Consider the following 13,014-nt stretch of genomic DNA (forward strand, 5'->3'; position numbering starts at 1 on the left):
CCTCCAGGTGTTTAAGCACTTAATTTTTCACAAAAGCCATGCTAAATTGCATCCTTTTAGCTTTTAGGATTTCAGAAATAAAGCCATGCTTAGAGGCCTCCCAGTGTGCCAGTGTACTAGAGGATATTGTCCAGAACCCTATTTCTGTCTTCCCTATAGTGATTTTTGCTTTTGCAATGATATGAATTTTCACAAGCAGCCCAAAATTGTGTGAGTCTCTTCACATCTATACTGTCTGACAAATTCATGTACTTCTGGTATACACTGACATAACCTCATGCCTCTTAGTATTCTCTTCTCCCCTGAATAATTTTTTGGTAGATAACAAAACACTTCAGGATAGTTTCTCAGGTTTTGTTTGCTTACTCATTTTATAAAACAATAAGCTGCTTTTTTCCAAGCTTTCCTCTTTACCATGACATCTTTTTTTACATCATTGTCTAGACTGAGTTTTAGATTTGCAGGATTTTGATGCTGCTTATTTACTGAGCAGCTCAGTCCTATTTCCAAGTAAGTGGCAAAGATAAGTTCAACAAGTCCTAGCACTTGCACTTCCTACTTTCACTTGCCATTCTCTAGATATATTTAATACAGTTTCAATTCTCATTCTCATCATTCAGCCTTTTACCTAGGCTTTCTCCTGCCTACATTTTTATCTGAATAAGGTGGAATTAACTTTTTGTTACACTGTCACGAAGTAGTTCCCAATGAAGTATCAAAGCTGTGCATTTCCAGCACATTGCTCTCAGTCATTATGTAAAAAAGCATTGTTTCCCAATTTCTTCCCATGCCTGGCACTCCCCCAGAAATGCTCAATGCAAGGAAGAACAAACAGCAATGGTGGAAAAACTGAGCAAAGGCTGTGGTAAGGAGAGGATGAGACCATCCTTGTCAGCAGGAACATGGATCAAAGGGATCAAGCCACTGGTAGGGGTACAGTTCCGATTGAAATAAATTTGAAAAATCAAAACCAAAAGATTGGTTTTTCTTTTCCTTGTTTTTACACTGCATAAGAAGCTTTTTAGTGACTGAAGGGTTTAGCATGGTAAAAAAGTTCCATGAGTAATGTACCACTGGACCAGGCTGATGGTCCTTTTGGAACACCAGGTCTACATGGCATTGATATAAAACCAGGTTTAAACTTGGAGACCAACTTAGAGAAAAAAAGGGTCATAAAAGCTGTTTTCTTACATGTCTTCATTCAGTATGACTAAAGATAAGATTAACCCCTTAGCCAAGCTGCTCTCCCACTCCTGCACAAACCTTCTCCCCAATATTTAAAATGACATAAATACCTTAGTGGCAAGTTTATGAAAAACATCTCTGGTTTTGATTAATATTAGCTTAACTAATATTAAGGAGTTCTAAGTTGAGAATTAAAGCCCTAAGGAGTTCTTCTTCTAAGGAGTTCAAGTTGAGAATTAAAGCCCTACAAAAAGTCAGAATTCATGGATCACGTTCTCCCAGACAAAGCATGTGAGAGTTCATATGCCAGAGAAATTTTTACATTTTCAAATGTAATTGGAATTGAGTGAAGCAAAGTGTTATATTTGCAGGCGTTTCTTTCCAAGGCCTTCATAAAGTTAAGTCCTTTGAGAAAGTGTAAAATATTTATAGAAACAAGAGATCCATCTAGTTGGTCTAGTTTGTATTTGTCAGTCTATCACACTGCAGATTATCACATGCTGCTATTGATTATTTCACGTAGATCACAACACCGGCTGAGAGAAATTCCCCTCTCTAAGAAACTTGATGAAAGTAGGAAACAAAAGAGGTATTTTAAGTGGAAGCAGATGTCTGAAATTTCTTAGTAAGGCTGGTTCTTGGTTCATCTGCTCAGTTAAAAGGTTAGGAAATAGCAAGGGGGGCTGAAAAATGTAGGAATTAATTTTAGATGGATTGTCATTATTTCTTTGACTTCTCTGGAGCAGCTCTCAGACCTCTGAGTTTCATTCTCACTTAATTCCACTCTTGGACCAATACATCACATTCTTTGTTATTAATAACAACATTATTCTTACTATGTTCAAGGCAGCTTAAAAAATGTTACAGAATTAATTTTTCCAATATCCATTTCAAGCTCAGTTTTGAGAAATCCTTCCTTGTAAAAATCTCTACTAAACTGAACAGAGAAAAATATCTCTTTTGCAGAGAGTTTTCTTATAGCAAGCGTGGGAGCACACACACACTAAATCAGTTTTCCACAGAAGATTATTTTTTGAAACAAAATTTTCTGCATGATGAACAGCATCTTCTCTCCTTTTGTACTTTGGTTACCTTCTTATGCTTACATCATCAATGTAATTGTGGGGCTGAACTGGGAAAAATTAAATATTTCTGATATTTGTACATTATAGATGTTTCTACATTCAGCTGTTCTATCTTAGTTCAGAATAAAGTTAGCATCGAATGATATCTTCCTGTGGAAAAGTCTTTTGGTTTGTTTGACAAAGTCTTCTGAAAATTAGTAATATTGTCACCAAACAAAACAAACAAAACAGAAGACATAAAATCCTATTAGCATGTATGACAATGGCAATTCCCCCCGATTCCCTGTTCCCAGTTTAACATAAACAGGGTAAATTTCATGAGCACAATCAAAGGCACTTCACTACCAAATATCAGCGTATATCTCCAAACCACAGAGGATAGCTACTCAAAATAGCTACTCAAAAAAACAAATAAAGAAAAGATACACTGTGAAAACCACCCACTCTCCTCCAGCCTTCTTCTTGGCAATGAATGACCTCTTTTTGTAAAAACTTAACAAAAACCAATAAATCCAATGTGATGGAGGAACAATCTATGGAAAAATTCATCTGAAATTACCAAGATGATCTGACTGGGAAGGAGTGAGAGCAGAGTGCTAAGGGCAGAGAGAGTGAGGCAGTGCTCACCATCCCTCACAGGGCTGCTCCCTTTTGCTGTCTCCCAGCACTCCAGCAGCTTGGGGAGGCCAGGACCTTCCCAGTCTGCTGCTGGGCCAACATCACCGTGTGCTTTGTGGGGAAGAGGACACCAAGCCTGGCGGTGGCCCCAGGATCCCACTTTGCTGCCTGACATAACTCACACCAGCATCTGTTTCAGGAAGTCTGAGGAGTAACACAAAGCAAGAAATACCCCAGCTTATTTTTCAGAGAAATCAAAGAACGTTTTTGTAAGAGAAGTCTGGAGAATATATTTTGGAGTTGGAGGATGTTTGGAATACATTTACAAAAGTTTCGAGAGCCTTGACACTGGAAACAATGAAATAATATTTTTTTCTTTCCTGATTCTTCCATTGCTTACAGAAACCAGCCATTAGACAATCTCTGTAAATAAGCAGGGTTGCATTCAAGAAACTAAACTTTATTACAAATTTTTCCTCCTTTCAGGGAAAACAACAGGACCTGCTGGAAAAGCTGCCTGGGCAAAACTGGAAAGCAGTAAAGTGTTTTGATTAAAAGACCTTTGGTTAATAAAACCCAAAGTCAGAACACTGGAAAAATGGAACTAACTGCAATATTTTAGCATGTGCTGTCTGAAATGCAAAAAACAAGTCTCTGGAAAGTAGTTATTGAGAGGGAAAAAATGTGTGTTTGAAATATACTGTTATGTTAAATATATTTTAAATGTATTTTAAATATACTGTTATGTTAATTTAGGTGAGATACGCTGCCCTTACTATTATGTAAAGAGTAAATGCCAGACAACTATCAAAAAAGGTCTCTGTAAGAGGCTGCTGAGCGTGGGCCCAGCTTGTGGTGTTCTAATTGCAGTAATTATTCTGTCTTTTTACTCACAGGTTGTGCAAAATGTTTCTAAAGCATTCATCAGAAGAGGAGCAGAGACACTGTCCCTGTGCCTGCTACAGAGAGATCCATTTTACAGTTTCTGCTCAGGTCACTCGTACATTTTGCATGTTTCCAATGAATAATTATGTGAAATAACATACCAGCTATGCACTGTGAGTGCCCCATAGCAAAAACTAAAGCAGTTCTCCTTCCCTAATCATACCATTGTCCTGAATACCCTTATTTAATTCTATAGTGACAACATGCAGACTCTTGGGGTGCATGTGGGGACCCCATCACTTGACCCTTTTCATCCTGAAACATCCCCAGCTATCATTATAACCCTGTTTCCACTGCACAGGCCCAACATATCTTTAAGCATCTGCACAAATAAAAAAAACACTCCCCACATTTTGGAACTAATTTAGACATTACTGTACAATATACATTTTATTCTTTACCAAGAGCTCACCGCATAAATATAGTTATAATGTTCCAGTCAGGACTGGAACTTACCACAGAAAATTTGATAGTTATATTTACATTTTCCATAGCCCAAAATGGTTTAAGTGTAGAAGTATATTATATTGATTATGCATCCATTGTTGGGTACTAGTTTTACCAAAGTCCCTTAAACCATGAATGTTTATCTAAACTGGATGTGTGGTTTTCATTTTGTATCTTCAATAATGTCTCATATTGCAGTTAAAATAGCCGCCCCAGACTATTTGACAATTATAATTAATCTTTATATACAATTTTGCCCATTAGTTAACAAAATACTGCAGAGGTTTCTCTGAAAAGCCACCCATTCATAATTTATTCTTCTTATTTTCATTTCATTTTTCTAGAAAACATCAGCTGTGTGAAATTAAAGGTTGAAAAGACAGTTTTAATTAATGTCTTCTTCAGAAAAGAGTTCCTAAAGTTGCTGAAGTGATCTGTTTTGACAGTTTCAAAACAAAATAATCCCTTTTGTATGTTTGAAATGATTTTAAATTTGAAATTTTAGACACAAAAAATATTGCTTCCAATGAAAATGAAATGTTTAAAAGGTAAAACATGCTTTCAGCAAAACCTTTTGCTGGCTTATGAAACTGTGCACTCTTGTGCTGATGTGAAACCTCTTACAGATTTAAAACTATTTTAATACATACATACATACACACACACACACATATATATATAAATATATATATAAAAAGATTTATTTCTCAGTAGCATATAGAGAGATAGGAAAACATATGCAAATGAAAACTAAGATGGAGATATAAATTTAAATGTATAAATGAGCACATGTTTATGCCCACCAGAGTCAGTTTTGAAATCTAGTGGGCAGTTTGAGATTAAGACTGGCCATCAAACAGAATCTTAAAAATTTACATGCTTCCTGCACTCAGGTGCAACAACAATAAACTGCCAAATCAGTTGGGTACTTCCTTAAAAAAAAAAAAAAAAATCTATCAATAAATGCCTTTCTTCCAAGGATGAAAGGAAATAAAGGGAGTTTAAGGTTTTGAAAGGAATTGAAAATGGACTCCCGGTATCCATCTCTAAGTTTGCATTAAAATCTCATTACATGCTTAGACCTCTGAAAGGGGTTTGGCTATAAACACAGACTTTTAGAGCAGCAGCCTAAAACTTCAAGGACTGCTGCTGGTATAAGAACTAGATGATAGATACTTTAAAGAGAAAATCTGAAGTGGTGGTAAGTTAGTTGATAAAGACCTTTTTTAGGAGAAAGCAGAGAAAGGTGCTGATCAGAAGATTTAGGGCTTTTTGCCAAACATCTTCCAAAACTTGAAAAACTTATTACTTTCTAAGCAAAATTGAAAATTTTAAAAACTCTATGTTACTCCTGACTTTACTCAGCTCTCCTTAAACGTGTAACTGAAAGTATTATTCTCACTGTACAGCTTAGCAGTAGGCTTATATTAGCCCAGTTTAAATGTTTCACACAGCTGGAAGTTGTCAGCACAAGGAATAGCAGCAAGGGAGATGCAATCATTCTCCTGCAAGTACATGCATGCTGGCACCCTTTCAGGTTTATTTGTTTTTAAGGTTGTGCTAAGGATGTTAGGCTTTGATGCCATCATTTGTCCTGGTTTTGTCCCATTTACTGACAGTGGATGATTCAGATTTCAAACATACTGCCTTCAAAAGGAAAAATACTACATTTATCTTTGTCTTAAAATTGGTATGCAGTGAAACCCTCCACATTCACATCTCCCCCAGTGCCTGACAAGAGTTTTTTGAAGCAGTGAAAATTGAATAGATCGTGATCTTACAGACTGGTTAGGGGTGGGAGGGGTAGGCAGAAGCAGAAAATAATTGCTAGAAAAATATTTCCTGAAAATAATCCCTTGCAATTTTCATTTCCTTGTTCAAACTTACAGATGTGACTGGCCTAGAACACCAAGATACTCTGCCACCATCCAAAAACTTTGAGAGTTAACATCAACTCTGAGAGTGTTAACATCAAATTTAAAATTTTAAATGCGTATATGATAGTTCTTACTCAAACATCACCCCAAAACTGGGAACACATAAACATAAAATCAAAAAGAAAATTAAGATTCCTGCTTTTAAATAGCTCTGCAATAAAAAAGTCTGTTAATAAAAAAAAAAAAAAAAAAAAAGAGACAATTCTTCCAGAGGCAAGAAGCCTGCAGTATTTTGTAGCAATCTACTTAGGGAGAGTTTTGCAAATTATAATGGATTGAAGGATTCATATTTGTGCAATTTGCATTTGGTCACATGAAACAATAAAACATTCATGGACTTTTTACTCTTATAGATAGAAGTCCCTTCTTACTGTTTTGGTACAAAATCAGAATATTCATTAAATGAGCCACAGTCAAAAACAGGTCTGCAGGAAGTTCTGACATTTGACTTTCAACTGCTCATTGGAAACTATGTTCTTCCCACAGAAGCAAAGTTTGCAAAGACAGAGCTTTCCTTACAACTACTCCAGAGTCAGAAGAAGACAAATAAATTTTTCTCATGTCTGACTAAGCAATCAGCTAACAACAAAGTCCAAAATATTCAGGCTTTAATCTCAACTAACTGAGAAGTGCTCATCCACCAATGCAGTTTAATGAAGTGCTCTATTCCTCATCTCTCATCAGCTGCTGCACTAAGAGAGGAACAGCACCCATTCCACCAACAGCTGGGAGCAGTTCTGGCTCTCTGGCCCTGGGAGACACCAGAAGGATTTGCCCCAGACAAAAAGTATCCCAAGATATTCAGTGTCACTGACTTCAGAGAAAGACCAAGTAAAAATCCAAGAAGCACTCCTTGAGCACCATGCCTTGCTAGGAATGCATCAAATCCAAGTGTTTCATTTACAGTTATTGAGGTTTAATGAATAAGCATCCAGCTTTAATGGTACTGGAAAGTTTCTAACTTAGTCTAATTTGCTAGCTTTTATTTTAACGCTCTTTTCTCCTAGTAGATCAGTTAGAAGGGTGGGTTTTTTTTGTTTGTTTGGGTTTTTTTACCTAACAATCTCTGAGAAAGTAAAAGTACTCATTCATAGCATGTTATTGAAACAGTTTTATGCCAAGCATGTAACAATATTTGTGTCAGTGTATGATACAGAGCCAGAAGCCAACACTGTTCCATTTTCTTACGCCACTAGAGAATTAGGTGTAAAAAGTTCATCTGCCAGCAACCACATTCTATTTATGCTTTGTCCCATCATCCCTCTAATGATGTCCCATCATCCCTGTCTTTTCCCCCCCTTCCCTGCCTATCAGGCAACAAGGAATTTTATGCCTGTGTCATTATCATTCATACCAACCTTGTTGAAATATTGACATTTTTCCTCTCCATTTCCCTGAAAATGTCAAAATATGGGACTGTTCTATGGTTCTTTTACTGAATGAAAAGTAACAACATTCTCCATTTGCTGCAGCAACTAATATTTAGATCAGGAAGAAAGATGCCTGCCTAAAATTTACATGCAAACCTGTACAGGCCAGAACAGGATGTTTTAGGACATGATTTTGTTTGTTCTTCACTTTTAATAGTAAGCCGCAATGTACTCATTAAAAATTGGCAAGAACACAGACGGATAAATTAAAAAAGAAAAAAAGTGTTTGTGTAGTGGCCAAAAAAAAAAAAAAATAGATGCAGAGGAAAATTCAGGCCTATTTTACATTGCAAGAACTAGAAACCTGTGTAGAAACCAGGGCAGAAAGCTACAACATTGCAAGAAGAGAAAAGTTAAATTTTAGAATAGAAAAAGCAAACCTGATTGCAGTCAGAAAGCATAATTATACCTTTTTATTGTAGAAAAAAAAATATACCTTGTCAAAATTGTACATAGCTGTAACTGTAGAGATTTAATTTGATTTTTGTTCATTAAGCTACAGAATTGAAGCTTCATTTCACCAAATTCAGGGGTGTACATCTGTTGGCTAATATCTTCAAAATTGTGAGCATAGAACTAAAAATATAGCTGAGACTGAAAAGGAGGGAAGTTCTGTCTACGTTTGCATGGAAGTTGCTGTAGCAATCCTGCTCTAAGCAAACAAGAGGTATCCAAAGGTTGCAGCAAAGACTCTTTTCCTGTCTCTGATGCAGTGAGAAAAATGGAAAAGCTTTTGGTATCAGTTCATTCTTTCCATCTGTGAGTCACAAAAGTTTGTCTTTCTATCCCCTGATGTTGGGCTAATGTGCTTACAAGCATAACTGCTGTCCTCCTGTGCAACAGAAAAACAAAATGTGCTGTTTACCCACAAACCCCAACTTCCAATTTCTTCCCATTTTCCTTCTGTATGGAACATCCTTGAGAGCACTTCAAATAGTACTGTGAACTTATTTCACCTTCATAGAGGTATTTTACCTTTCAACTCCTTCTCTGAATGTGCCCAGGACCTTGTTTAATTAATTTCACCACAGGCTCTATGATTCATAGAAGTAAAATTGTTTTCATACTAATGTTTCCTTGTTCACTGTTGCTCTCTTCCTGCTTCCTTTATGTTTGACCCCAGACAGTCTCATTTGGCAATCCCAAATCAGAATAGGTTTGTTTTCCAAAAGCCATGGGCAGAGGTAATGACACTCAGAATCCCATGAAGTGGGTGTTTCAGAAATTGAATAAACAGCACCTGATTTCCACTAACCAAAGACAGGATCATTAAGGTGAAAAGAGAAAAAAAACCCTCACAAACCTCTACAAACAAAGCTCTTTAGATACCATTAGAACAGTGGGAACTAGACAAGAATGTGATAATATATTTCCCAACCAGGGGAAACTGAGCTGGAAATAATTCCAGTCAGGAAAGCATACTCAACTTTGAACTTTTCTTTCAAAGGTGAGAGCTTTCATGCAGTGAGTTCATGTGAATGGGTGTGAATTCATGGGAAATAGCTTCTGAAGCAGTACCCAGACTACATTTAAAATCTGCCTCTGTCTGAGGTGTAAATGCTGATCCGAAAAAGTGGAAGCGTTCTGATGGAGCGATCTTCTAATCTCTCCTAAGATCTCAGTATTGCTTTCTCTGTGATATCTGAAATTCTGTAAAATCTCTTATTGCAAAGCAGCAGTTATGGAAACACTAACAAAAGTCAAATTAGAAGTATCTTCTGATAATTTTCTAACATGGCTACATGAAAATATCAAATGTTTTACCTAAGAACTCCTGATGGCTTACACCCTTCAATTCCTAAGTATTTTTCAGTTAACTTCCAAGTCAGCTCAAGTTTAGTTTAGAGAAGACAGCATTGCATTATTATGAGAAAAATGAGTGTGTAAACTGAGTATCAAGAAAATAAAGAGTCCATCAAAACCCAGTAACTACTCACATATAGACACCATCCACAATAAAATAGCAAAAACATGAATACATCTCAAATTGAAAATTAAACCCCAGGTATCTTCATGCTTGCTGACATTTTGCTTCCTGTGTTTATCTAGAATAGTACAAGTGTCTCCAGTGTCTATTAGCCTCATTCAGCAAAAAACACAAGCTTCTAGAACATTGACTCAGATGTGAGGCCCAGATGTTCAAACTAAAATCCAAAATACTTCTTAGAAGTATTTCCATACTCCAGAAGGTGTTTAAACTTACAGCTCTCCTCTTTATTTGACCTGAAAGTTTCCTAGGTGTTTGCTTTGTACATGCTTAGAATTGCCACAGTCTAAATAGCTCAAAGCCTATTTCTCACATCCCTCCCAAGATAGGATCTAGAAATTTGGCAAAGGAATGTTCAGGCCCCCTAAGGCATCCCAAACATTAATCATTATGGAATAATACCCAGAGCACACACTGACAAGATGAGGTTCCTTAGAAAATGCAGACTTGCTCACTGTCTTTTAAAAGGCTGGGTGGGAATCTGCAGCTTTCACACAGCAGCTTAAGGCTTGCAGGACTCGGCAGGTGAGGGTGCTGGATCCAACAGGCTCCTAAAGACACAGGCATTCAGAAGCCTCATTTCCCAGGAGACTGCCCTAACCACCTACCTACCTACCTTTGATCCTGAACAACTGATGCCAAGCTGTTCTAGAGAAAAGAATCCACCCCCAAATGGGCTGGCCAGAGTAACCAAGGGACAGCACTGTCCCTTGTTCCACCTTCCTGGTTCATCTGGGAGTCAATTTATCCATTCACAACAAAGAGAGAGAATTTAACCTCCAAGGAGACAGCTACTAAACAAGTCAAGGCCCTTCCTCCTCCTCCAGCTCTGTCTCAGAAGGAAGAAGAATGAGTGCTCTTTTCTCAGGCAGAAAGGTGTGAAGACCTCTGCTGAGGCTCAGCATGGCTGTTCTGCAAACTGTGCTGCATTCAGAGATACTTAAGCCAGCTTTAAAGTAAGCTCAAGAGCTTCAAGGAGTTATTTACAGTGACATCAACTCCTAAAGCAACATATTTACCCTGGTTAGAGTTTGTCTGAGGTAGACCCACTGCACCACAGAGTCTAAACTCTGTATGGGTGTGGCTCTTCAGTTGTGCTATTGCTCCAAGACCTTCATTGCTTTTTGTTGGTTGGTTTAATTGTTTTCTAGATTGGAAGTTTATGGGGGTGTTTTTTGCTAGCAGTATTACACTCCCTAATTAGCCACCACCTTGTTTGGTTTCAGCTTTGAGGCCCTGCCCTGTGTGAGGAACATTGGTGGATAAATAAGAATTCATTATTTCTACTCTAGACCCCAGATAACATACAAGTTGTAAGTACCAAGGTCATCTATTAAGCCCAACCTTCCAGTTTTGTCATTGCTAAAAATCAGAGACCACCCCAGATAAGGATTTGATTTGAGCTAAAACCTCACCAGCAAAACCATTGACCAAATTCACAATTAAGTGCATGGTGGGGCCTATTTAGGAGGCAGTGAATCCACACAGGTGCTACCAAGCACAGAGTATGAAGTCAGTAGAGCTGTACGGATATTATTTAAGGCACAAACACCCTCCTGGATCCTTATTGCTGATGTGCAAAATGAAAAATGCTATTGTCTTTCACTCTTCAAGATGGAATTTCAGAATCAGTAACTTGAAAATGAGCAAAAACCCCATCTCAGCTTTGTGCTTGCTGAATAAGAATGGCTTAGCAGAAACCTGTGAGGCACAGCATGCATGGAACATTAGAAAAGCCATTTTGGCGAGATGCAAATTTGAAAATATTTTAAAAATACACTTCTGGCTTATCTAGATATACACACTATGAGATATGAGGAAAGAGAAGTTTTCCTGACCCAGCGTGAGAGCTCAGGTAAATTAAACCTGATGTCAGCACTAATTCTTCCCTTAGGAATGTATTTGCAAATGTTTTATATAAATGAAGACATTTGTACTTAAAACTTGATTATAGGTTTCATTTTCAATTCAAAGTAAGCATTTATAATGAACTTACAGGGAAAAAAGTAAAAGCAAACAAAACCCACCCCAAAACCAATCAGGAGAATATTGTCATTAGGGTATATATGAAATGATGGTGCAGCTTCATAATGCAGTGCTTTATTTAACTGTGTTGATTTGTTACAGCAAAACATACTGATTTCTGGGTGCAGATGAACTCTATCTCCTTTAGCCACCAGGAAAGACAACTGAAGTACTTAAGAAAAGCAATTTTTAGAACAATACATGCAATTTCCTGCATTTCCTTCCAGGAAAAACATATGTAATAGAAATTACTGGAATTAAATCTATAACCAGCATGAAGGGTTCAGCTCAAAAGACTTGAAAACTTTTTGTTTTAGCTGCGCAAATCTTTTCTCTCTGAGGTTTACTTTCAGTGTGGATTTTCCCTGAAAAAATAAATGGTCCTCCAGCCACCACATTTCACAAAATTCAGTGTAACAGATTTCTACTGCATTCTGTCAAGATTAACTCTCAAACCTAAGCATTTCTTTTCTCAAGTAACAAGTGATAGGACAAAAAGGAATTGGCTTCAAGTGGCACCAGGGCAGGTTTAGGTTAGACATTAGAAAAAATTTCTTCCCCAAAAGGGTTGTCAAGCACTGGGACAGGCTGCCCAGGGAAGTGGCAGGGTCACCATTCCTGGAGTGATTTAAAAGACACAGAGATGTGGCACTTAGGGACATGGTTTAGTGCTGGTGTTGACAGTGCTGGGTTGATGGTTGGGCTTGCTGTCTTAGAGATCTTTTCCAACAAAAATGATGCTGTTCTCAGCACCAAACAAATTGCCAGCAGCCCCAGAATCTCCAAAGAATCTCTTACACTTGTGGAGATCAGTAGAAAGGCAGAGCTTGCCCAGCTATATCATGCAGAACAAGAAAGTCTGATGGAACATTTTTTTGGAAATAGTGAGAGCCTGTCCCTTCTGAGGGACAGCAGACCTGCCTCACCTGTTTGTCTGTCTGCTGTGTGCTCTGCCCCAAGAGCCTGACCCCAGTCAAAATGAAGGGGTTGTTTACAGTCTCAGCACACCAGCGGCAGGGCAAGAGAGCTTCCTGGAAGGTCTTGGCTTTTGCTCAGGTGCAGAATGCTCCAGGAGGACAAGGAGTTCAGGAGACTTCGCTGCTCATATTTGATGCAAAAAGTTTTGTGAAGTTGAGAGGCCAGGAAGGAAGGCTGCTCTGCATGTTCCAACACCAGCGGTATGGGAGAGAGATTTCTTTTCAGACCTTTGCAGTATTTCTAGCTCAGGAGGTCAAAACTTGTTTTCTATTAAAAAATTATCTCAGTCTGGATAAATTTTCTCTAAAAAAAAATTAATTCCAGAGTCTGTCAGGCTTCTAATGTATTTTAGCTCATCTGTTTTAAGGAAAAGGAGA

The sequence above is a fragment of the Fringilla coelebs genome, assembly GCF_963513975.1.
Source record: "Fringilla coelebs genome assembly, chromosome: 3".
Lineage (NCBI taxonomy): Eukaryota > Metazoa > Chordata > Aves > Passeriformes > Fringillidae > Fringilla > Fringilla coelebs.